The sequence below is a fragment of the Ascaphus truei genome, chromosome 1 (genome assembly GCF_040206685.1).
Source record: "Ascaphus truei isolate aAscTru1 chromosome 1, aAscTru1.hap1, whole genome shotgun sequence".
Classification (NCBI taxonomy): Eukaryota; Metazoa; Chordata; class Amphibia; order Anura; family Ascaphidae; genus Ascaphus; species Ascaphus truei.
Window position 1 is genome coordinate 392,174,122 of NC_134483.1, and position 27,339 is coordinate 392,201,460.

Genomic DNA, 27,339 nt, shown 5'->3' on the forward strand with positions numbered 1-27,339 from the left:
AGGCCCTATTTCTGGATAATTAAAATCCCCATAATGCAAACATGACCTACAGTAGTTTTGATGTTTTCTTCATTTGCAAAACTATGTTGCCTTCCTATATCTCACAGATAATTGGAGGTTTATAGCATATCCCTACAAACATTTTCTTTTTACTTTTACCTTACCTAATTTTTATCCACAAGGTCTCTACATTTTCATCATTCCCTTCAAAAATATCTTCCCTTATAATAGGTTTTAGATTTGGTTTAACATATAAGCACACTCAACCTCCTTTTCTATTTGCTTGATCTTCCGAAAAAGTGAATAACCGTCTAAATTAACTGTCTGGTCATGAGTTAAATTCCACCATGTTTCAGCAATGCCTATATCATACTGCTCCATTGTAGCTATTAATTGAAGCTCCCCATTTTATCTGTCAGTCTTCTTGCATTAGCAAGTTTTTTTCCAGTCTGTACTATCATCGTATCTGCTCCTGTCTTTATACTCCAGTTGAATTTAGTCTATAGAAGTTTTCTAGTATTATCTGTATTTAATATTGGTGTCTCCCTACTTGCCGAACTCCAACTTGTCCCCATTCTACTTCTGTGACCCCTTGCTATTTCCCCATGTTTTGTTCTCTAACAGGCTAAGTCAAAGGACAGTGAATGCCTTAATAATCATGTGTATTGCTTTCAAATTATTTGTGTAAATAAATTCAAAAGAACAATGCAAGGTTTTAAATTACTGTATAACACTAATTATTGCTTTGCACCCTACACTACTGTATGTGATCAGTTTTAGGTCTTCTGCTACACATGCAAAACTTAAACATTTGGACACCTCCACAAATAGGCAGGATTATATGTAAAATGACAATCTTCACTTGAAGTATTAACTGGTATTAAACAAAAAAACTTCTGTGAAACTTTTTTAGATGAAATATTGATTTTATAGATGGTAAAATGTTAAATTTCTTCTAACTCTGAGTTGCACATTTTCTCCACATCTGCTGGCACTAATATAGAACATAGTGTCTGCAAGGCACCAGACTTTGTTCATTAATAATGTATAGATGAACATACTGAGCCATCACATCAGCAGTTATTGGAATGTCTTTCTGAAGGCATTGATAGTAAAAGTACAATGTTATATGTTGAAGATGAAAAGGTTGTTTGATACCAAATTGCAAACACCATGTTGCTTGTGGTTAAACATCTGAGCCTCATTGAAGATTTGTATTGTTTAACTACTTTAATGAGCTAAACTTCTGTAATGGTAAGCATACAGTACTGTACTTAAAATAGTATTTTATAAAATATTGCTTTGAAGCTTTTTAGGTAATATGCAAAGAAATTTTGAAATAATAATTGTAATTGATTTTTATTTTATTTTGAATATACTGTATAGTCAGCAACAAGAAAACCAGTATGCTAATGCGGTATGAACAGTCACATATACTTAGTGGCTGCTTAGTGGTGAACATTTTAATCTAAGCGGTATCACAATGTAAAGTATAAGATAAGGAAGCATGAAAATATGCAGTTTGGTAAAGAAATTAAGAACTATTGAGAATATATTAAGTACACAAGGGAGAAAAACATACAGTATATATTTTTGAAGTGAAACTTCTTTTGCGGCACCTACTGTATGAGATGAGAAATATTCCCTGGCAGTAAACGGACTGCATGGTGGCGGAAGTGACGTCACTGGTGGCAGAAGAGGCCATCAGCAACGTCAATTTTCGACACCAGCAGTCATCTGAGAGGAGGAAGGCAGCGCAGGGAGGGAGGGAAGACACATCCACTCACACACTCTCTCTCTCAATCCTGCCGCCGACACCGTACCTCCACCCGGGGGGGATGGGGGGAGCTCTGGGCAGGGAGACTCAGACAGACCCCCTCTGTGTCCGCAGCTCCGCCGGGGGCAGAGGAGAGAGGGGGGGGGCTGGCTCTGCACGCCTGCGCAGAAGGCACCAGCAGCAGGACACGGATAATAACATAACACGCACACCACACAGAGAGACACCACACACAGAGAGAGACACTGACTGACTGACACACACAGACACACACAGACACTATGACACACACACACACTGACTGACACACTGAAACAAACACACTGACACACACAAGGAATTCACAGAAAAAATAAATATAGATGTACAAATAGCTAAAACACGCATTCTATGTCAACTTCATTGCGTTTTGCACTGAAATTGTGTTTTGATTTTTAATTAAAAACATCACCTTTACAAATACAATTTCTGTGACAAAACAGTGACAAAAGACAAAGAAGTTTCACTTAAAATTCACGTGCTTGGCACACACACACTTTTTTCTATTATGTTACATATACATATTTTTTTATTTCATATTTCTATTGGCTGCATTGTTACTACTCAGAAGTGAAACAATTAAGATGTTGTAGTTTCAAGTACATTAAAAAAGCTTTAACTCTGTCAATTAAATACATAGTAATATAGTACATAGTAAATATATCCCAATCCCAGTGAAACAAATGGCTGTCAAATGTAAGACCTTTAACAAGCTTCAACAGATGACTTTGCAGCTTCCTATTAGATGACTACTGGTGCCATGTTTTAAAACAACAGTACATTCACCAGCAGCTTAAGCTGTAATTATCTCGGAAACCAAGGTGTTCTCAGACCTGAAAATGTAGTTTTTAAGCTCCGGGGGATCCAAGGTTATAATCAGGGTATAAAATTAACAGTTATGTTAGATGGGATTGCTGTATAAAAAACTACAATCTTATAATCACCCTTTACACCAGCAGAGAAAGTGCTTTGGTAACAAGAGAGAGTATAGATGTTTCTTCTTTTTTTAAATACTTTTCCATAACAGAAGAACAAAATGTCCTTTAGTCTCCTTGTATACTCAAGATAATTCCATTTAAATCTCTTGTATAGAATAGTAAACACACAAAAGCACCTTTCTCGACTACAGAATGTAACCAGGAAAAAATTAAAAATGAACGCTGGACTACTAAAAATGCCCATTGTGAAAACGGAGGTATATATGATCCTTCTACGCATTTTGCGCTCACTGGTGCTTTATCATCCAACATCAACAATATTTGCTGATGAATACAATAATTTCATCTTATCACATTGAAGCAGTTGATATAAGACATGTAAAGCCTTTTACAAGGTAAAAAAGCAAAACAAATCCCCTTGACACTAGTATAAAATAGGGATATACATGTGGTAAAATGCAATCCTTCTATTCTGGAACATCTTGACAAATAGCTCAATACAATACATTATTATATCACTATTTCCAGTGGCAGTCAAAACTGTCAGGAAATTAAGGTAGAAGCTCCACATTTATGTAGAACTGTAGGTTAATTAGAATGCTATTTGGAACATCAATATCTGTGTGTTGCCTATCCCCATCTTGCATATCCACTGTTGTTACAATTCTAATTGTGCTATGTGTATAAGAGTGGAATACATTGGGGCTTAGGCCGCGCTTATAGTTCTGGTAATGGTGACGATGACTGATGACGTCACCCGCAGCCATTGCCACCGGCCAAAAAGTTGTAATTTTACTTTTAGCGACGTTGCTGGCGACAAGGCCAGTGACGTCACCAAAAGGGGCGGGCCGCGCAATTTGATTGGTTTAGGGACAGTCACTTGTGGCGACTGTCTCTAAAAAAATCAAATTTACCCGGCTCCAAATTTTTAGATACGACGGAGTCAATGATTTTTTTTGGAGCGACGTCGCATCGCCAGGCACTATAAGCGAAGTCTTATTCTATACAATGCAATAATGCTGGTTCAGTAGTAATGCATGGAAAGTCCCTATTACTTGAATCCTGCATTAATGCTCTTTATTGAATAAGCCTCATTGTCTTGGAAGAAATATTTGTCACAATCTCAAAGAAAATAGCTTTATTTGTCGCACTCTACTAAGTTAGAACATTATACACTCAGATCCATCAGAACCTGCGTGCAATTGTGAAACATCTATTTCTTGAATGCAGTAGAAGAGATCAGGTGCTTCCAAACAGACATCCATCCAGCATATAATGCTTAGTGTATAAAAAGTTTAAGGCACCTCCATAATATAGATATACCATTTGAGTAGCAGGTATGGGGAGACTAGTAAACAAAAAACACTGGATGGCGCTCAAACACTCCCTTAAACCCAGTGATACAAGTACAAGTGAAACAATGGTATCTTATATAAATTGATAAGATAAGGTGCAAATACAGAAGGTCTACACCCCAAAATAAAGTGTAATAATGTGAAATAAAAAAATAACAGGCGAGGACCTCCACTCAACCCTTGAAAAAGACTGTTTCAAAAGTCTTGCCAAAATGAATGTTCTACAAACCATAGGGAAGCGGTGGTGAAAGCCATGTAAGAGAAAAAATTACATAGTGCAATAATGCAAAAAACAGTGATTTAAAAAATGAAAACAAAAACGATACATTTCCTACTCACCATTGAGCAAGAATTGAAAGCAGAAACCCAAACAGTGGCAATGTTGCCTCTGATGGTATGATGCACGTAGTCCTTTGGCTCTCAAAGACAGAAAGACAGAGCCATGGTGCAGATCAACTAAAAATACATTTATCTCACAAACTCACAAATGGAGGCTTCCAATGTGTAAAGGATCAACTGGCAGGGTATAGCAGACTATGTCTATGCGGTCAGTCACGATCTCACCGCTCCCACGTACAACCGAGCCTCTGATCGTATCCAAATCAGTCACAACCTCCAACGTCACTTCTGGTCACGCGATTCGTCCGTCTGCGAACATCAGCAGGTGCTTCTCTCTCTTCTCTCTCCGGATCACGCAGTGAGCCACAAACTACGCATTTCACTGTATGGCTTAACAGCTTCCTCAGGAGTGGCGCCCTACTGCCTCATAGATGGTATATATACCCACTAGTATAACATAAAGCCCTCCTTATTGCCCTCCATAGATGGTATATATACCCACTAGTATAACATAAAGCCCTCCTTAAAATACTAGTGGCACATCTATGCTAAATCCAACTTAATTAAGTATACTGAAAGCATGATAAAGTGCATAAAATGCCATACAGTAATTTCATAGTAACTAAATAAAATACATAATTTAATACAATATAAAAGACCAAGTGGTCAGATAAAATTAAATTATGATGTCCCCTAAAGACATTCAGAAATCGAAAGATAGCATAAAAAACAACTATTCAAAAGAAAGTACATAGTCAAAAACATCAAAATATTTATTAATAAAACATTTCGAGCTACACTATCAAGAACTACAATTTCGTCAATTGAGGTGTTCTTTTTCTCCATGAATGATACAGTATGTAACAGAAAAGCACAAAGAAGGATATTAGTCTTCAGAGGGATGAAACATATGATACAATATACTCAATTACCATCACCCATCGCAAAGGATATATAGTGCTAAAAATAATGAATGAAAGTCCCATCACCAAAAGAAGACATATACTGTAGCTGCATCATAGAATACCCCCCAACTCAATATCAACATTAAGTCCCTGGGGTACCAATATTTAAAATCTAAATATCCAGAAAGTCTCAAGTTTGGGGAGTTCAAGATCCCTATCTCCTCCCCTCCAGTGGGACAGCAAAAGCCCTAACCCTGTAAACTTCAAACCACTGGGATCTCTCTGGTGATGAGTAATAAAATTATTGGACAGGAGGTGTGTAGTAACCTTCCATCGGATGTTGCCCACATGTTCCAATATTCTAGTTTTAATGGGCCTCGTGGTTTTACCCATGTACTGTAACCCACAGGGGCATTCTATTAGATAGATGACATAATCTGTTCTGCAGGTTATTTGTTTAGAGATCTCAAATCTCTATTTGGTAATGTATGAGGTGAAAGCAAACTTGTCTATGGCTCTGAAGCTATATGCTTTGCATGTAGTGCAACCAAAGAAACCCTTTATCTGTGGTAACCAATTATTGGTCTCCTTTCTAATTTTGGACAGTACACTAGGCGCAAGTCTATTTTTCAGGGTAATAGCTCTCATGAAGATGACTTTCGGATGATCGGGGACTATCTGTCCCAGAATAGGGTCATTCTTCCCAATGTGCCTGTGTCTTTTTAGAATGCTTTAAATGTTATCTGCCTGTCTATTATAGTTTGTAAAAAATGCAAAATTAAAATGATTATTTCCTGAAATGCCTCCCTTTGTGTTTGTTCTCAAAATGTCTCTCCTATCTATACATTGTGCTTGTCAGTATTATACTCTCTATCTAAGAATCTGTCTAGAAGAAGTAGAGATTGTTCATTAAAAACCTCAAGATCAGTGCAGTTTCTCCTTACTCTTCGAAATTTGCCATAGGGCACATTTCTGATCCAGCTTGAATGGTGACAACTAGACTGCAACAAATAATTGTTGCCATCTACTTGTTTAAAGACAGTCCTCGTCTTAATTTGGTCTCCCTCAATGTATACAGTGAGGTCAAAAAAATCCACTTGATTACTGTTGTAATTGCATGTACACCTCAGGTTAAGTTGTACTCTATGAATGTTTTAGACTTTCCTCGTCGCCTCTCCAGATAAAGAAGACATTGTCTATGAATCTCCACCATAGGGCTAGTTCGCGTCGAGTCCTGCAGAAGACCAAATCTTGTCCTCATCCCACATACCCATGAAAAGATTTACGTAACTCAATGCGAGCTTGGTATCCATGGCGCTTCCACACTTTGAGGTAAAATTCCTCATTAAACCAGAAATAGTTATGGGCCAATTTAAATTCTATGCACTTAAGGAGAAAATGTGCCTGTATATGAGACATTTCATCATCCCTAGAAAAAAATATTTGTAATAGCCTCAAAACCCGGTCTATGCCCGGTTGAGGTATAAAGGGAGGTGACATCACATGCTGCCAGATAGGAAACATTCTTCCAAGCTTGATTTTGTAATACAGCCAAAATGTCTGGGGTGTCCCTAAGATATAATTTCTATGTTTTCACATAGTTTTGAAGCTAAATGTCTGTATAGGCAAACAGATTAAAAGTAAGAGAATCTATTCCGGAGATAATAGGTCTCCCCGGAGGATTCATCAAGCTCTTGTGTATTTTTGGGAGGTAGTAAAAGATGGGGTGTTTAGGTTTTTCTTTACAGAGATAGTTACATTCCTTCTCTATAAGTACCCCCACATCTTTCCCTTTATTAAGTAACACTTTTAGTTCTTTAAGGAAATCATGAGTTTGATCCTTTACCAATCTTAAATATATTTCTTGATCACCTAGGTTTCTTTCTGACTCTTTGATGTAATCACTTCTGTTTAAAATCACAACTCCCCCTCCTTTATCAGCCTGTTTTACGACTATGCTAGTGTTATCTGTAAGAATTTGTAAAGCCTCTCTCTCTTGTTTAGTTAGGTTGTGTTTTGTCAGGAATCCACTCCTGGCTTTTCTCGTAGCCTTGCAGAGTGCTGTTGTTCTCACTAATTCCCTCTTTGCAATCAACAGCAGCTGTGTGGGCTATCACTACAACCTAGCCTTGTACTCAGTCATTGGAGCAGTGCTCTCACACCCTCCTCTGGGGATTGGCCCGCTGGCCTTTAAATACTGCATTCCCACAATCCCTCTTGGCCGAGCATAATCCTTCTTGGATGTTTACTGTGTTTGCCACAAGCTACCTGTTTGGCCGCCTTGTTCCTGTTTCCATGTTCCTAGTTCATGTTTCTAGTTCATGTTTCTAGTTCCTGGTTCCTGTCCTGGTTCCTGTGCTGAAGCGTTGGTTTCCCAGCGTAAAGAGGCCCGTTCTGGACTCCTGCACTGAAGCATTGGTTTACCAGTGCTGCCTGGCGGTGTGCCCACTCCGGTCAGCCTTCTCCTTCCTGAGACCGGTACCATGGGCCATGGTCACCACTCACGCAGAACCCGCTCCTGCCCTGCAGCTATTACGCTGGAGCGGGACCTAGTTGACTTCCTGTTGCCGAAACTCCGCTTGGATAATGTTTACCCTGATGTCTCCTATCCTGACACTGGCTCGTCCACTGACTACGCTGCTCTCTCAAGTCCCGACCCTGGCTCGTTTGACTATGGATTTCGCATTCCAGATCAGCCTGCGCGGTCTAAGGTCGGTGCTTATATAACCCCACCTCAGCCACGTGTTCCGCCCCTGGTTTGTGGTGAGCACAACTGTGACATTTTTATACTTCGATTCTCTAGAAGATAACTCTTCAAAATCCTTGAGAATGAGTTGTGAAAAAACTTCAAAATGTTTCCCTTTGCAATGTTGCGGTGAAAACGTGGATGCTGGCTTCAGTCCAGAATGAACAAAACCAGAATGCACATCGGCAACTGAAGGGTTCATTAAAGCACTGTTCTAATGGGTTATTTCAACCTCTTTGCTCTGAAAAAAAAAATATTTTAATTGTAAGCTTTCTCAGGAACCTTTTGGGCATCAATAAAAAGCCCCAAATTATTGGGACCTGTTGTAGGGGCAAATTTCAAGCCTTTAGAAATTCTTCCTGTGGTTTCGTAAGAACTTTATATCTAAAATTAAACATTTTCCTCACCTTGCTTGTTATTTTGAGAGGTTTTTTTCTTTCCTCTCTCCCGTTTTCCTCATTTCTCCCTCTCTTTTTTCCTGATGAGGGGTCTTTCTCCATCAGGGGGTGGAATCTGTTGACCTCCTGAAAATTTGAAGACCCCCCCTCCTAAAAAAAACTCTCATTAATTTTAGGCAGGCCCTTTGAGAATATTCTCTCTCTTTTTTCCTCTCTGGTATCTGAGAATGCTTACTCCCTCTTTATCTGAATCATTGTCATAGCTTGATCTCATTCTAGGTGTTTTATCATGATTAAAATGGGGTTTATAGGATCCTTTCACATGTTTTCTGGGAGACTTTTTGTGATCCGACCTATAATCCCTCCTTTTTGGACTTTTTCTACTTCTAGTAGTCATATCATCCTTCTGATATCTTTTTAATCCTCTTAAATTATCATCCTTCATAGGATTAGTTTTAAAAAACATTTTGGGTTGATACTCTTTTTTCAAAGGTATCTCTTTCCTTGGGAGGTCATCTTTATAGTCCTCCTCACCCCTATTTGTATTTTTTAACCTTAAGAGCAACTATTAATATCTCTAATTTATGATACTGCTCCAAAAAATGACCAAATTAAGACAAGGACTTTCAAGTAGATGGCAACAATTATTTGTTGCAGTCTAGTTGTCACCATTCAAGCTGAATCAGAAATGTGCCATACGGCCAAATTTAGAAGAGTAAGGAGAAACTGCACTGATCTTGAGGTTTTTAATGAACAATCGCTACTTCTTCAAGACTGATTCTTAGATAGAGAGTATAATACTGATAATGTTCACGGTGCGTTAAGTAAAGCGCAATGTATAGATAGGAGAGACCTTTTGAGAACAAACACAAAGGGAGGCATTTCAGGAAATAATCATTTTAATTTTGCATTTTTTACAAACTATAATAGACAGGTAGATAAAATTAAAAGCATTGCAAAAAGACACAGGCACATTGGGAAGAATGACCCTATTCTGGGACAGATAGTCCCCGATAATCCGAAAATCATCTTCAAGTGAGCCAATACCCTGAAAAATAGACTTGCGCCTAGTGCCCTGTCCAAAATTAGAAAGGAGACCAATAATTGATTACCACAGATAAAGGGTTTCTTTGGTTGCACTACATGCAAAGCATGTAGCTTCAGAGCCATTGACAAGTTTGCTTCACCTCATACATTACCAAATAGAGATTTGAGTTCTCTAAACATATAACCTGCAGAACAGATTATGACATCTATTTGATAGAATGCCCTTGTGGGTTACAGTTCATGGGTAAAACCACGAGGCCCATTAAAATTAGAATATTGGAACATGTGAACAACATTCGATGGAAGGTTACTACACACCTCCTGTCCAATAATTATATTACTCATCACCAGAGAGATCCCAGTGGTTTGAAGTTTACAGGGTTAGAGCTTTTGCTGTCCCACTGGAGGGGAGGAGATGGGGACCTTGAACTTCCCAAACTTGAGACTTTCTGGATATTTAGATTTAAAATATTGGTACCCCAGGGACTTAATTTTGATATTGAGTTGGGGGGTATTCTATGATGCAGCTATATGTCTTCTTTTGGTGATGGGACTTTCATTCATTATTTTTAGCACTATATATCCTTTGCGATGGGTGATGGTAATTGAGTATATTGTATCATATGTTTCATCTCTCTGAAGACTAGCATCCTTCTTTGTGCTTTTCTATTACTGCTGCGGCCAACTTCAATCTCACAAATGCCCGTAATGTTCCGGGGCTTTTTTTGGCTGGCGCCGAACTTGGCCGCGCTCAGCCGCATCTTCCCCTCCCCTCGCAACTCCCTGGTTGCTTGGCTGCTCCGCCTCTGCTCGGCAGCTTCGCGCGTCTTCCCCTCCCTTCGCGACCCCCTGGCTGCCTCTGCTCCCCCTTTTCCCGCATCTCCCCTCCATTTCCCTGTCCCATGTCCCCTTACCCGGGGATGCCGGCGGACTTGTGACCGGCGCCATAGTGACGCGCGTCACGCGTCACCAGCCGCGTGTCACCAGCCGTATCTGCCCGGAGTCTGCCCGCACATTGCGGTGGTGGCCAATGATGGGTTATCTAGGAGTGCCCTTATACAAAGGATATCTCTTCTCTTTCTCCTTCCTGTTTCCTTCAGCTTTTGTACAATAATTAAGATTCTTAGGAAGCGTCAATATCCTTGCTGAGCACCCTATAGGTAGAACAAGCAGTCTGTGTTCCTTTGTTTCAATAATTAAAAGGGTTTTATAGTCTTGATACTCTAATTAATTAAATTGGGAAAAAAACAATTGGGCCTCTTGTAATATCCATTAAAGGTCATTTGAACTCATGATGCCATTTACTAAGGTTGGGTTGTTATTTTGTAGCTAATATCAAACGTAGCTCAGAATATGTGTGTGTCTTGGCCTAGATGGAGACATTGTTTTGCATCATTTATGTCGCAAAAATATACCATCAATAGGATTTTATTATGCAACCGGAAATGGGATGGAAAAGAATTAATAACAAACTAATCAGTATAAATAAGTTAAGACTGCTGAATGTTCTCTTTTGAAGATAGGGTCAATATGATTCAAGGGAATACCCAAATAAAAGACACTTGTATGTTATTATTATTGTTATTGTTATTATTATTATTATTATTATTATTATTATTATTATTATTATTATTATTATTATATAAACAGACAACATGGTGTACCAAACAGAAAAATAAAAAAAGGGTAGAAAAAAACTGTATGACTGTGGCGAGTCATACATATTTTGTTGTAAATGCGCAATGGTTTTTTTTTGCATACACATTAATATACTGTAATTCAAAATATTTAAGATGAAAAAGCTACAGTATGGCAAAAATAGATTTTCTTGAAAAATTTAAATAATATACACAACACATACAGTACCTGTGACATTCTTAAGGTCTGCATATACAGTATGCTATATATGATAAATGTCATACGATGAAATGATTTTAATAAAAAAAACATAATTGTCATTTTGGGTGTTTTTCTAATTACTTCTCAATAGATTATACATAGCAAGTCAGTCTTATGTAGGCATCAGTGTTCAATTTTCAAAGTATAAAAGAGGATTTCTGTCTTGATTCATGTCTATTAATCTATTGCAAATCCCAAATTTAAAATATAAAATTACATTTATTTATTACAATACATGTATTAAATCATGGCCTTGTGCCATGACTGCGTCAAACTGTAATATCTAGTGAGTCATGTAATTGTGGTTGGAATACAATGGAAAAACTAATCATACATAAATGTGCTTCTTTCAGATAACTAGTTCAATTGACAGCAGAAAATGAAATTGATATCTGTAAAAAGCACATTTAAAATGAATATTTATCACTTATATTACTAAAATGGGAACATTTTATTTTATGCATGCAAGAAAATTCACATAGGCCATGCAGGTGTGTTTGTTTATTTAATGTTAGATAACTGCGTAAACCACATAATGTATGGGATTTATTATCAGATGTACAAACATAATAAACGTACATTTTTTATCTATATTGCTCATGAATATGAAACAAATATATAACATAAAGTTTATATACTTATCGATAAATTACAGTTTGAAAATGTATCAGCAGAAGCATCAAGGAGCAAAAGGCTAGATGAAACATTTGTTGTAACTTTTCATTGTGTTTGCATTTTCCATGTAGAAAAAGTAGCTCAGTGAGACACTGACCTCTAAACAATGACACTGAGTTTGAATCAGGGGAACCTGGTTCAATTCCTGGTGTCAGCTCCTTGTGACCTTGGGCAAGTCACTTTATCTCCCTGTGCCTCAGGCACCAAAAACATAGATTGTAGTCTAACTTGGGCAGAGACTGTGTCTGTAAAGATCCTATGTGCTGCATACCGCACACTATACAGGCATACCCCGGTTTAAGGACACTCACTTTAAGTACACTCGCAAGTGAGGACATATCGCCCAATAGGCAAAAGGCAGCTCACGCATGTGTCTGACAGCACATCCTGAACAGCAATACCGGCTCCCTACCTGTACCGAAGCTGTGCGCAAGCGGGGAGACTATAGAGCCTGTTACAAATGCGTTATTTACATCAGTTATACACGTATATGACGATTGCAGTACAGTACATGCATCAATAAGTGGACAAAAGGTAGTGCTTCACTTTAAGTACATTTTCACTTTACCTACATGCTCCGGTCCCATAGCGCGGGGTATGCCTTTACTGTCATGTGAAGCGCTTTGAGTCGCATCGGGAGAAAAGCGCTATATGAAATAAAGTTATTATTATTAAGTTGTTATGTACCATGCACCAATCCTAAAATAAGTAAATCTAAGTTTGAGTTAGACAGAAAAATCATAAACATCAGTGTGTGTATATATATATATATATATATATATATATATATATATATATAATCAAAAAATTAATAGATGATACCGTTCTGTGGCTATTTATTTTTTGATTATTGAAGCTCGGCTAACACGGTACTGATACCTCTACATGTATATATATATATATATATATATATATATATATATATATATACAAATGTAAATACAACTGTATGCTCATCTGCATGTCTTAGGCAGGTCTGAAACCCCGCCTTTCCCCATTATCACCCAGCACACAGCAACAGTGTGGGTGGGTATGCACACACAGCTGTCTCTCACACATACTAATACTCCTTATTTTTCCATCCCTATACACCAATAGGGACCACATAGTATCCACACACACTTTTAGTTATGCAACAAACTCTCACATTTCCACACCCATCCACACCATTTATATCCCCTCTCACTCCACACACACCTTGTGTAGAGCACTGTTTATACTGTGGGCTCTCCATTCATTTTTATTCACACTGATACACATACACACTCTTTCTTCACTTGCTTTCAGTTACCCTTTGACACCTCCAGCCATAAATCTCATCCACACCGGGGGAAGGACCAGCACAGATAACATTCCAAGAGACACTGTTTTTAAGTAATCCTTGCTTCATTCATTGTAACATCGCCGGAAGAAGAGATCAGTGTATCTCGAAAGCTCACACAAATAAAAGCATTTCGTTAGCCACAGAACGGTATCATCTATTTATTTTTTGATTATTGAAGCTCGGCTAACACGGTACTGATACCTCTACATGAAAATATGGAAGATACCACATTGTACCGCACCCAAATGAAGCTAAAGGATTTACTGAAAAAACAGGCACAACTAGACAGCGATATCATCTTCCTCAGCAAATGCAAGAAGGAGCATCTGATCCCGAAAGGACTCGTCCTCAAAAACCCACATGCCACCACATACAACACAAAATTCTCCCAACAACTGTGCACCAGGAACTCAGAAAGATTAAGGAACCATCTGATCAGCATCTGTTACAGCAACAGGAGAAAGACAAAAGAGATGATAGACTGCATCCTGGAGACAGGAGAAATTCACATAGACACATGGAGAGGACTCCAAACATTCCATGAAAAACTCCTGAAGGGTCTAATTAGCAATAAGGAAAAGAAACTGCACAGACTGAGGCTAAGAATGAGATACTCTGCAGCAGCCAGCACAACAACTAATAATACAAACATTGACAGTCACCAAGAGCAGGACTGCACTGTTAACCTCTCAGATTACACACCTAATCAAGCAGAGTCCTCAGTATTATCAAAGGGTCTCACATTCAGCCCTACCAAGCCTATGGACAAGATTGAGCTGTGCAGTAACCTAGAAGAATACTTCAGAAGGCTGCGTTTAAGGAGTTCTTCCATGACAGACACAACCAAGATTATGCCAACACTGCAGAAGGAGAGCCGTTGCACATGAGCAGGGAGAAGCAAAAATCCAACTGGCTCCCACAAACTGGGCGCAACCCCACATTGGACCGGTACATTGAAAGCATCAGACACAGCGCCAAAACCACCATCCTGGACAAAGTAAGGAAACAAACATATAATCTGACACTGATGGAGAGGAGAGCCATAGAATCGCTAAAGGCCAACCACAACATAACAATCAAACCTGCGGACAAGGGAGGAGCAGTGGTCATAATGAACACCACAGACTACCTGTGGGAAGCACACAGGCAACTCGCTGATTCAAAGTACTACACCCAACTGCAGGAGGATCCAACTAAAAAATACATGCGAGAACTCAACAGGATCATTAAAACACTCCCGATCCACACAAGAGAACAAATTCTGGACCTGATACCAGCTAACCCAAAACCTGGCACATTCTACATGCTCCCTAAAATTCACAAAGAGGGTAACCCTGGGCGCCCTATTATCTCTGGATCTGGCACACTTACCGAGAATATTTCTGGCTGGGTGGAGGGCATTCTAAAACCACTTGTCAGGAACACACCCAGCTATATCCAGGATACCACCGACCTGCTAAACAAACTGAATGCCATTGGCCCCCTCCCTACAGGAACACTACTAGCAACTATGGATGTAGAGTCACTTTATACAAACATCCCCCACGAGGATGGGATTTCAGCCTGCAGATACTTTCTGGGATCGCAGGAGCCACTCACAGAGACAGTAACTAAATGCATTGAATTTATTCTGACCCATAACTACTTCACATTTGGAAATGACACATACCTCCACACAACCGGGACCGCTATGGGTACTCGGATGGCGCCACAGTATGCCAATCTGTTCTGCGCAAAACTGGAAAGTGACTTTCTGTCCACCTGTCACTTGAAACCCCTTACATACCTTCGCTACATCGATGACATCCTCCTGATTTGGACCTATGGAGAACAGGACCTCCTACAGTTCTATGACAACTTCAATACTTTCCACCCGACCATCAACCTCAAACTCACCCATTCCCCAGATGAAGTACATTTTCTAGACACCACCATTACTATAAAGAACAACCAACTACAGACTTCTGTATACCGCAAACCTACAGACAGAGCCAGCTATTTGAGGGACAACAGCTTCCACCCGACACACACCAAACATGCAACCATCTACAGTCAAGCCATACGATACAACCGGATATGCTCCGACACAGCAGACAGAGACCAGCGGATTAAAGCCTTGAGATCAGACTTTATAAACCGTGGATATAACCACAGAATTGTAGACCAGCAAATTCACAAAGCCACCAGAATACCAAGAAGTGATCTCCTTGAATACAAACAGAAGGAGACAAGCGACAGGGTACCTTTGGTGGTCACATATAACCCACACCTAGGAGCCTTACGCAAGATCGCCAGGAAACTACAACCCATCCTCCAGGAAGATACAAGACTGCAACAGGTCTTCCCTGAAGCACCCTTATTATCATACAGACAACCCCATAATCTCAAGAATATTATGGTGAGGAGTAAAGTATTCAGCAGTACAACTGAATGCGGGACAAAACCATGCCAGGACCCAAGATGCAAAACCTGCGCAATGCTCTACACAACGAACACAATACAAATACCACACAAGAATCGGGAATACAAAATCAGAGGAGGGTTCACCTGTTCCTCCAGCAATGTCGTGTACCTCATCATGTGCATGAAATGCCCAGGGGGCTGCTACTACATAGGTGAGACAGGACAGGGGCTAAACAAGAGAATGAACCTGCATCGCCACAGCATCACACGCGGAACAAGAGACAGTCCTGTTGGCGAACATTTCTCTGACTCTGGCCATAAGATGAACGATCTGAGGGTTGCCATACTCAAAGGTAATCTTAAAACCCGAAAGAGAGACGGTTGCATGAATACAAATTTATGCAACTGTTCGGGACACTTAGCAGTGGCCTAAACAGAGATCGAAATTTTATGAGTCATTACTGACACGAGCGAACTCTCTTCCCATGAGCGCTAAAGGCCATGTATGTACATACTGTGCTATATGTATGCACACACAGCTGTCTCTCACACATACTAATACTCCTTATTTTTCCATCCCTATACACCAATAGGGACCACATAGTGTCCACACACACTTTTAGTTGTGCTACAAACTCTCACATTTCCACACCCACCCACACCATTTATATCCCCTCTCACTCCACACACACCTTGTGTAGAGCACTGTTTATACTGTGGGCTCTCCATTCATTTTTATTCACACTGATACACATACACACTCTTTCTTCACTTGCTTTCAGTTACCCTTTGACACCTCCAGCCATAAATCTCATCCACACCGGGGGAAGGACAAGCACAGATAACATTCCAAGAGACACTGTTTTTAAGTAATCCTTGCTTCATTCATTGTAACATCGCCGGAAGAAGAGATCAGTGTATCTCGAAAGCTCGCACAAATAAAAGCATTTCGATAGCCACAGAACGGTATCATCTATTTATTTTTTGATTATTGAAGCTCGGCTAACACGGTACTGATACCTCTACATGTATATATATATATATATATATATATATATATATATATATATATATATACATATATATATATACATAATATATATATACAGTATATACACACACACACACACACACACACACACACGCACGCACACACAACACTCCTCTTGATCCAGTACTCCTGGATAAAGCCCTTTATTCTCCAAATAATTGTGAATGCATACATTACTCTTATATAGAGGCCAAGCTAAGACATACTACTGTATGTTCTCTCTCCACCCCATCCCCCCTTGCTTTTCTCCTTTCTTTTCGGCCATATCGGCCGGTTTCCCGCTCCTCGGGCGCTATCAAATGATAAGCGCCATTAGCGCTTATCTTTTGAAGCGGCCGCCGCGCGGGAAACTGCGGGGAATCTCCGTTTAAATTGGAGAAAAAGCCCCGTTTTCATCCCGGCAAGCTTTAGAATAAAGCTGGCCGGGACAGTAAGTCATCTTTGCTGCATCGATTCTCTCGGCTCTTGTGGTGTTGAAGACCTAATTGGCTGCATTAATTAGGGAAAGTTTTAGTCACTGGTTAACACCTCCTTTTTTTGATTATTGATTGGTACATAACAGTCTCTAATATTGTGTTTAATATTAATTGTGATTATTGTTCTGTGTAGCGCTTTTTGTTCTTTACACACATACAGTTAGGTCTGGAAATAATTGGACACTGACACAAGTTTTGTTATTTCGGCTGTGTACCAAAATAAATTCAAGTTACAGTTAAATAATGAATATGGGCCTAAAGTGCAGCCTATCAGCTTTAATTTCAGGGTGTAAGTACGCAGCGTCTCCTACCTCCCACGGCGTCTCATCACGGCTCCACGCTACTCAACACTCCCACCACCGAGGCGCATAGCACCCGGTCCCGCATCTCATCCCCTCTCCGTCCGGCTTCACGCGCATCTCCTGCAGGGCGTGTGCGCCGCCGGGGCAGGCCCCCGCACACGCCGGTGCCTGTCAGCCACCCTCTCAACGCGGCATTATGATCCCGCCCCCGGCAGGTGTCACACGCGCGTGCTTGCGTGTATGGCCATCCCTGCGGTGTCAAATTACCTGCAGTCTCTCTCATCTGTCCTGCATCCAGCTTCAGCCTACCAGCGCTCTACCTACTTCTGACCTCACTGCTGGTAGTTTCCCATTGGCTCCTCTCAGTATTTAGTGCAATCAGCCCTAGGCTGATTGCTGAGCATAGTAAGTCTTTGGTTGTGTTTGCTACAAGCCACTTCGCAGTCTGTTCCTGTCTCCTTGTTATAGATCCTGCTGTGTATCCGGACTCCTGACTTCTGGCACCCTTGAACCCTGGCTCACTTTTTGGACTTCTACCTTCTCCTCTCCTCGACCTCTTGCATTGGACTTCGACTACTCTTGACCTCTCCAATCCTGATCCCAGCAAGTAGCTCTACGATCCTACACACTCCTACCCTGACCCAGGCTATCCACTACTACTCTGCTTACCGGACCGCTCACGCGGCTGTAGGGCGGTGGTTTACCTGTATCCCCACCTCGGCCTCGCGGTCCAGTCCGGTTTGTGGTGAGCAGTCCTATACTCCCGTGACAGAGGGTATTCACATCCAAATTGGAGAAAGGGATTAGGAATTACATCTCTTTTATATGTAACCCCCTCTTTTTCAAGGGACCAAAAGTAATTGGACAATTGACTCAAAAGCTGTTTCATGGACAGGTGTGGGCTATTCCTTCGTTATTTCATCCTCAATTAAGCAGGTAAAAGGTCTGGAGTTGATTCCAGGTTTGGCATTCGCATTTGGAAGCTGTTGCTGTGAACCCAAAATATCCAGTCAAATGAGCTCTCAATGCAAGTGAAACAGGGCATCCTTAGGCTGCAAAAAAAAAAGAAAATCCATCAGAGAGATAGCAGGAACATTAGGAGTGGCCAAATCAACAATTTTGTACATTCTGAGAAAAAAGAACCCACTGGTGATCTCTGCAACACAAAAAGGCCTGGTTGTAAACAGAAGACAACAGTGGTGGATGATCGTAGGATCCTTTCCATGATAAAGAAAAAACCCTTCACAAAATCCAGCCAAGTGAAGAACACTCTCCAGGAGGTAGGCATATCATTATCCAAGTCTACCATAAAGAGAAGACTTCATGAGAGCAAATACAGAGGGTTCACCACAAGGTGCAAACCATTTATAAGCCTCAAGAATAGAAAGGCCAGATTAGACTTTATAAACAAAAAAGGAAAAACCGGCGCCTTTCAAGTCCATATATGTGAGTCTTTAAAGTCCAATTATGGTGAGAAGTGTCCAGAACTTTTCTAATCCTGTGCTTCAACGCTCTGGCTTCCTCCTGCCGTTATAGGGGTTAGAATGTACTGTACAGGGGCAGGGGACTCTCCACAGTGGCTCAGGGGTCCGACTGGCTATTGCAGTATGGTCCCTCTTGTGCAGTCCAGGTGTACTCAGACTCAGACAGAGACAGCTGTGCAGTTAACACTGCAGGGTTTTAAACGTATGCTAATGAGTCAGCTGTCCTGGATGTTCAAGGTGGATGACGTTGGATTGAGTTTCATGACATCACGGTGCGAGAGCTTCCAGATTCCACAGGATTCGGAGGGCCAGAACTTTGTTAGGTTCCCAGGTCCTCTGTGCGGTCCAGTTGCGGTTCCAAATTTTGTTTGTAATGTTTATCCTGATTTGTATCAATCAGTTTTGTGCCAGGCAGCCAAGCCCACATTAGGGGTTAATATTCATAAATAGGTTTCACCACCCATTAATTTATTTTTAGCGCTTTTTCCACACCACCCCTTTTCATCTTCCAGATTAGACTTTGCCAAACAATATCTAAAAAAGCCAGCCCAGTTCCGGAACAGCATTTATTGGACAGATGAAACTAAGATCAACCTGTACCAAAATGATGGGAAGAAAAAAGTATGGAGAAGGCTTGGAACGACTCATGATCTGAATCATACCACATCATCTGTAAAACACGGTGGAGGCAGTGTGATGGCATGGGCATGCATGGCTTACGATGGCACTGGGTCACTAGTGTTTTTTGATGATGTGACAGAAGATTCAGGGATATATTGTCTGCTCAGATTCAGCCAAATTCAGCGAAGATGATTGACGGCGCTTCACTTTACAGATGTAACGCCTGTATGCCCGCAGACCTGGCCAGTCCCCAGTACTGAGGTGGGTAAGGGTATAACACACACAGTGAGGGCGTGCCCGGAGTGTAGTAGTAGCATTGCCGGGCCTGGTGAGTAAGGGTTAACGTAATACTTGCTGAGTCCGGGGTGCCAGAGGTCGGAGGGTAATGTCCAAGTGCCAGAGTTCAGGGGTTGGAGAGAGCAGCGTAGTGATGTCCGAAAGCCAGGGTCCAAGGGCAGGAGAAAGCAGCATAGTCAAGTCCAAAGCAAAGTTCAAGTTCAAGGCAAGGAATCCAAACAGGGGCAGGGACAGGAACCAGAGCTGAAACAGACAAGGGAGCTAGGCATAGACACTGCACACACAGGAGCTACAGGAAAGCTATGCAGAGCAAGGACTGAGAGGAAGAGTGGGGTTATATGGGAAGAAAGACCAATGGGGATGAGGGGAGGTGCAGAGGTTTGAGTGGGTAATTGCAGAGATAGGTCTGTGAGAGCAGGGGAGGAGACAGGGAGGTAATCTAAGGTAATAGCCTGCAACCGATGGGGGGCGGAGCCAGAGCATGGGGGAGGTAAGTAAGTAGAGAGGGTGCACACGCCCTCTGTAACCCTGCTATGCGCGTGCATTGCACGTGCACCAGAGCGTGGGGGAAGACCAGCGGAGGAGGTGCACGGGAGAGAAGACAGAGGGGAAGGAGGAATGGAGGAACCAGGTAAGGAATGGACAGGGGCGACAGAGGCACGCCGAGGAGCACGTGAACCACGATAGGCCGCGATCGTGAACGTGCTCTCTTGGTGAGGGGACCGCGCGCGTGCACAGAGTGTATGCCTGGGCGTGAGGATCGGCCTGTGGAGGAATGGCTGAGGGAAGAATGTAGAGTTTGGGGATGTAGGGGAGCGGAGGAACTAGGCACTGTGGAAGCTGGGGTGACGGGGACACGCTGGGAACAGCGAGTCCCCTGATCCGTTACAACAGATGGACAATGACCCAAAACATACTGTGAAAGCAACCCAGGAGTTTTTTGAGGCAAAGAAGTGGAATATACTGCAATGGCCGAGTCAATCACCTGATCTTAACCCGATCGAGCATGCATTTCACTTGCTGAAGACAAAAGTTAAGGCAGAAAGACCCACGAATAAAACAACAACTGAAGAAAGCTGCAGTAAAGGCCTGGCAAAGCATCACAAAAGGTGGAAAACCAGCGTTTGGTGATGTCCATGCGTTCCAGACTTCAAGCAGTCATTGCCTGCAAAGGATTCTCGACAAAGTATTAAAAATGAACATTTTATTTATGATTGTGTTAATTTGTCCAATTACATTTGAGCTCCTGAAATAAGGGGACTGTGAATGAAAATGGTTGCAATTCCTAAACGTTTCATATGACATTTTTGTCAAAGTCTGCACTTCTATTACATCTCGGTTGTTTCATTTCAAATCCATTGTGGTGGCGTACAGAGCCAAAATGATGAAAATTGTGTCAGTGTCCAATTATTTCCGGACCTAACTGTGTATATATATATATGGTATATGGTATATAAGTATATATATATAACTTTCTTGTTGGACTGTTGTGTGTGTGTGTGTGTGTGTGTGTGTGTGTGTATATACATACACACACACACAATATATACACACACACACATGTATATATATATATATATATATATATATACATACACACACACACACACACAACAGTCCAACAAGAAAGTCTCTTATCTGTTCTTGTAGCTGTAGATGGAAGTGAAGGCGAGGGTTAATTCCCACTTGTGATGCTAACCAGGAGTAGGCAATGTTTGATCATGGTATAAAAATATAAACATCTTCATAGCATAGGACAGTTCATAAGACTCAGGATTCCAGATAGTCCAATGTTAAACACACTCCCATAGATTATGCCACTAGCCATATAGGTAAGTCTTATGTGGTGGTCTAGGTGTGTAGGACTGATCACATAAATGAAGTAAATGGATTACTCACTGCTGACCTTTGGGATATCCTGGTCCTGTCCTGCGTGCTCCTACCAAGAAACAATTGAAGAGAGTACAGGGAAAACAGCGGTGCATCAGCTGCTGCTGCTGAAGATTGGAAACCACAAACTGCAAACCACAAAATATCCTAGGTGCAAAAATTTATTTTAGGGCATAGTAACAGCCAAAAAGAACACTCTGACGCGTTTCCCGTGGTATTCCACGCTTTATCAAAGAGGAAGACCTCTCTGTTCTCCTGGGTCTGCACCCTTGTGTACTATGGAAATGTCCGTGTCCAGGTATAGAAGTCTTGTCCCCTTGTCTTGCTGTCAGCATGCAGTCATTCTGTGTGCATCAAGACATATTTTCCTCTGGTCAGTCCAGTTGTGGGCTAAGGAAAATCTTCTTCCTGTTTATTAAATCAGGCTTTTTATAACAGTCCTAATCAGCCAGGTGGAGTCTGGTTGATTGCCTGTGCAATTAATCAGCACTCTGCTGGATTTAGAGACCGTTTTTCTCAACAGTGATTAATCCCTGTTACAACCATCCCAACTCTCAAGCATAGTGGTGGCAACATAATCTTATGGGGATGTTTCTCTTCAGCATGGACTGTGACGTTTGTCAAGATATAGGGGATTATAGATGGTAAAAACAGGTGAATCCATGAGGAAAACCTGTTTGAGTCAGCCAAGACACTGAAACTAGAGAGGAAATTAACATTTTAGCAGGACAATGACTCGAAAGCACAAATCCAAACCCACACTGGAGTGGTTGAACAAGAAGAGAAGTAATGTTCTTGAGTGCCCAATCAAAGTTCTGACTTGAATTCAATCAAACATTTATGGCGATACTTGAAGATTGCAGTCCATTGACGATCTCCAACAAGTTTATCAGGACTGGATACATTTTCCCATGAAGTATGGGCAAAAATATCACTATCCTACTGTGCAAAGCTAGCAGAGACCTATCCAAAAAGACTCATAGCAGTAATTGCTGCAAAGGTGATTCTAGCAAGTACTGACTTTACTTAAGGGGCTGTATACTTATGCAACCAGTACATTTCACTGTGTTTTCCCCTGTTTGCTAACATCTAACCTCCTCCTCCAGAAGATTCACGCTGGCCTGCTGTATGATCATGTTTCAATAAATAATTTTTACGACCTCGGTAGTCACGTCCCGCAATTTCTGCTGTGCCTTACTACTCTTCCTGTTTTTTCTATAAAGATATATATGTTTATACTAATACATTTCCCCATTACACTTTTTTCTTTTATTTCTTGTGTTGAAGTTTGCTGCAGTGATCTTGGAAGGATATAGAGCTGCGGCGGAGGCTTTTGAGAGCGGAGAAATTTGGTTTTCTGAGAGTAAGAGCATGTTGAAATGTGTTTTTATGGGATTGGTCTCTTTTGGATCTACCTCTACATTACAGCGACTCAGGACTTTCTCCACTGATATAATTTATATACCTATGAACTTATGGTTATACAGATGCAGCAACGAGTACCTGAACACTTGCCTTTGAAAATCTGGGGCAATCTCCCAAGTAATTCTGCAACATTTCTGTGACATCAAACTGAATGGGACTGTGTTAATCCGATGGGCCATTAAGAATCTCACAGAAATGTTGAGGCTATGTTGAGGCATTTACTGTGGAGACTGCCCCAGAATTTCCCAAGATGAGTTCTAATACTTGTGGCTGCATCTGTACATACATACATACATTACATAGACATTATTTAAATAGGAGGATATTGCATCTGCATCAATTTACACCAGCGACATACAGATTTATCAAGACTTACTGTTCCCATGGCTGTGCAAAAATAAGTGCAATTCCCCGGTATTTCTTTGCCTGTCATTGCCTCATGACCATGGCTGAGTTGCGGGTGCCAAATGGTGTTTTGCAGCTGAAATAGTTATTTGCAGTAATGATAGGTGATGCTAGTGTTTCTTTACCCTAAATTCAATGCACAGTATTCCAATGCTATTGCTACATTAATGCATGTTTTGTATTATTATGTGTAATGTAAGTCACCCCTTATTCCCATACACTATTTCAATGCTCGGAAACTTTAGATAACAGACATAGTCAGTCTTTATAAATTATGACATTTTTATTAAAGTAAACATTAGATGTTCTGTACAGTACATTGGTGTAAGATTTATGAAAATAATATGAAATAACCAAGACATGGGAAAATAATACAAACTTTTTCTACCAACATGCTCTGGCTGTTGCTTGTACAGTTTCCCCTGTAAGATAATTGAGAAATAGATGCATTCATTAAACACTGTGCTGATTTCTCAGTACATCGCTGCCCATATGCTCTCTATTGATACTGTTTTGAATGCATATGCATTCCATTGAATTTGTGCGCATGTGTGAAATAGGTTTATGCCAATTGAATGGAATTCAAACATTATGCATTCCATTCAATTACTGTGCATGCGTACTCTAAACCTACTGGATGGAACGCATACTGTGTGATTTTTAGCGAATTATTGTACATGTGTACTGGAGCTACAATGCTAAGAGATGACAAATAAGCAGTTGTTACCTTAATTAGCCAATAGTGATGTTCTGTGTCACTGGATGTAGTTTCTACATGAACAAGGTTTTGACATTGCAAAACCTTCAGAATCTGAAAAACAAGGATTAATAAATGGCATCAGTGGAGCATTGCATGAAATCAACAATATCACTATTTTAAAATGATCACATCAAAACTACTCCACTTGAACACTACTGAATAGCACTGACCTAATTAAACAATACATTTTATTTATTTAAAAAAAAAATCAAATTTTCATCAGTTTCAGTCACTAATTACTCCGGCGCACAATCCTCAGATGCCATAGTCCATTAATTATGAGTTTCACGTTCTTGCATTCTGCAATAGTGTATTTACTGTATACTACTTCCCAAGTGCAGAAAGTAACTCTCTTCAAATTGATAGGTATAGTATATGTAGCCCTGCTTCCTAACGAACACAGGCCACCACCATATGCTCTATTACCTGTAGGCTCACAGGGTCTGAGCCTCTACCACGGAGAGCCTGGGGTACACACAATATCTAGAACTTGGTGCAGCGCCTCCACCTGCGACAGCTTCCGCCCGAGGGGAAGTGGGTCTTCGCAGGACTTATATACAACACACACACAGCAATATCCTTTAACCAATTAACTTTACTTGCATGTACCATATGGGTTACTACCAACAGGTGTCCCTCCCTAGAGGAGACACTATACTCGGCATCTTGTTGAATGCTCACACTCCCTTCTCCCTACATCAGGTGATCCCACCCTGTGTCCAGTTCCCCTTGGGAATAGTTCCCCCGCCCTCAAGTGAGTCAATGAACGTGTATGAGTGTGACTGTGTATGAGTGTGACTGTGTCCTGAATGAATGATGGTACCATTGGTGCACTTTAGAATTACCTGCCGGGCACTCCAGTACCCGGTGCAGCTACAATCTTCACAAAGGATCAGCGAGGTGTAGATGACGTCACCCGTAGGTGTCTACGGCGATCCCACCCAGACACGCTGCGGCTCGATAGCAGGGTCTGAGCCCAGACCTCCCACCAACTTAGAACTGTGCCAGCGGTAATAAGGTGGCAGTAAGGGAGCCGGAACCTAACTATGGCCAGTCCCTAGCTCTGCTTGTCTCTACGGGGACTCAGGGCCTAACTGTGTCTGGGGCATGCGGCCTACGTAGGGGGCGGTCTGCCTCCCCACACCGAAGCTCCTTCTCCTCTCCTCTCCAACCAACTCTGACCTCTCCTGTGCGCTAACACTTCCTTTTCCTCCTGGTCTCTCACCTCATTGGCCCAGGCGCATCACGGGGACCCGCGGGAGCTGCTGGGACTCGTCGTGCTCTACCTCCTTCGCGGGCTTTCTCTCACCCTCGCTCTGCACATGTGCAACCTCTGCTAGGCTAAGTCTGTGCTGACGCCAACCACAACATGGCGGCCCCCTTGCGCGGAACCTCCGTTATCGGAGTGTTCCCTAACTGCAACATTCCCACCCATAACAACAAAAGGGTGGAAAAAGGGGATCCCAGCTACATCCTCCCCCCTGCGGATTCCAATGTACCCGCTTGGACGATACCTTTGAACTGGTACAACTTTATATAATGAAAAATTGCATAACATAAGACACATCCCTCTCTTAAATCAGATTGTACATTTCGCTGAACATCACAATTACTGATTGTACGCGGCTGCGAGCCCACTGCTGAGCCTCATAGTGGGGTGCCCCAAACTGATCGTAGGCCATCCTCATGGGAGGTTGCCCGTTCCTTTGGCTTCGCCTTAACAACTGTTCGGTCACCCCCTTGGGGGAGTGACTATTTTGGTCTTGAATCTCGAGCTCTTCCCTTGAGGTGGTTACAGTCGTTAAAGTATCACGACTTGGTGCAAAACATGGGCTTAGTTGGTCCAGCAACGAATTTTCCGGAGCCACCCCCTGGGGCGAGCGCTCCCGTAGCCCTTTACCCGAAGCTCCGCCGGGAGGTGCTCTCTGTTGAGGGCCCCTTTGAGAGGTTCCCTCTTGTGGATCTTCCGGAACATTGGAGTTCCCTGACTCTTCTTCTTCCATGGATATCTCCCCATCCAACGAGGATGATGGCCATTCCACATCCCCCTCCTCTACTCGGGGAATAGGGAGTAAATAATTCCGATGCCAGGACTTCACCCGGCCCTCCGAGTCTTTAATGCGGTAGACTGGAAGGCCGGGCATTTGAGAGGCTACCTCGTACACTCCCTCCCGCCATCGGTCAGCCAACTTATGTTTCCCTGGTACTCCCAGGTTAAGGAGAAGCCCTGCATCACCAGGTTTAATGTCTCTGTGTTTAACTTTATGATCATACCGCCTTTTATTCCTGGCATTCAGCTTTTCGGTGGACTTCTCAGCTTGTAGGTAGGCCCATTGCAGATTATCTTGCAATCGCTGCACATAGCGGAAATGTGTAGTATTATGCACTCCATCGGTGGAGACTCTCAACCGTATGTCCACAGGCAGTCTAGCTTCTCGGCCGAACATGAGAAAGTAGGGTGAGAACCCGGTGGAGTCGTGTCGCGTGCAATTGTAAGCATGCACTAATGTTTCCACATGCCGACTCCATTCAGTCTTTTCCACCCCCGTTAACGTGCCTAACATGTCTAGTAAGGTACGGTTGAATCGTTCCGGCAGTGGTATGGAGTAGTGCGGGACTTATTGATATGCAAGAGTTTCAGCAGGTCTTTGATTAACTTGCTTTCGAAGTCTCTTCCTTGATCTGAGTGGAGGCGTTGAGGAAGCCCATAATGCATAAAGTACTTCTCCCAGAGCACCTTGGCCACCGTAATGGCTTTTTGATCTTTGGTCGGAAAGGCCTGG